Below are 748 nucleotides of genomic sequence, written 5' to 3'. Positions count from 1 at the left end.
TCCCATCCCATCCCATCCCATCCCATCCCATCCCATCCCATCCCATCTCATCTCAACCCATCCATCCCGTCCTACTCCATCTCAACCCAATCTATTGCATCCTCATCCCATCCCACTCAATCCCATCCCCATCACATTTCAACCCAACCCATCCCACCCCATCCCCATCCCATCCCACCAAACCCAAGGATCAGACACCCGTGGGGCCCTTTCCTCCCCATTGATCCACCCGGGGGTCCGTTCCCATCTCCACGGGGCGCTGCCCCACTGACCCCCTCCCCGCAGCCCCCAGGCGCCGCCGGACGATCTCTATTTCCTGGAGAGCGGCGCAGGGGAGCAGCCCATCTACGCCAACACCGGGACCCCCGGAGAGGACATCTATGTCAGCCCCGACCCGTGAGGGCAGCGCCCCGGGGGATTCTGCAGCGCTGGGACGGCGGAGGGGATTTTCCTCTTTTTTTTTTTTTTCTGTTTTTTTTTTTTTTGCAACGAGAGCAAAACGGCTGCGCCGCCGTTTCCTGCGCGGGGCGGAGGGAGGAAGCGGCCGCTTCTCCTTGGGGTTTGCGCTGCGAAATGGGGACGGGGCGGTGGGACGCGGCGATCCCTGCACGTCGCTCCGGAGCTCCGCGTGACGCCGGGACCGACGGCTCCAAATGCTGCCCTCTGTGAAATCCGACGGCCTGGGACAAAAAATGCCGTTTTTGGACGCTGCTGGCAGTGTGTGGCTGTGAGGTGGGTGGTGACATGG

Source organism: Lagopus leucura, unplaced genomic scaffold (assembly GCF_019238085.1).
Source record: "Lagopus leucura isolate 7727_CA_CO unplaced genomic scaffold, USGS_WTPT01 34637-0_obj-0_obj, whole genome shotgun sequence".
In the NCBI taxonomy this organism is placed as follows: domain Eukaryota; kingdom Metazoa; phylum Chordata; class Aves; order Galliformes; family Phasianidae; genus Lagopus; species Lagopus leucura.
Note: the sequence above shows the minus strand (reverse complement) of the source record.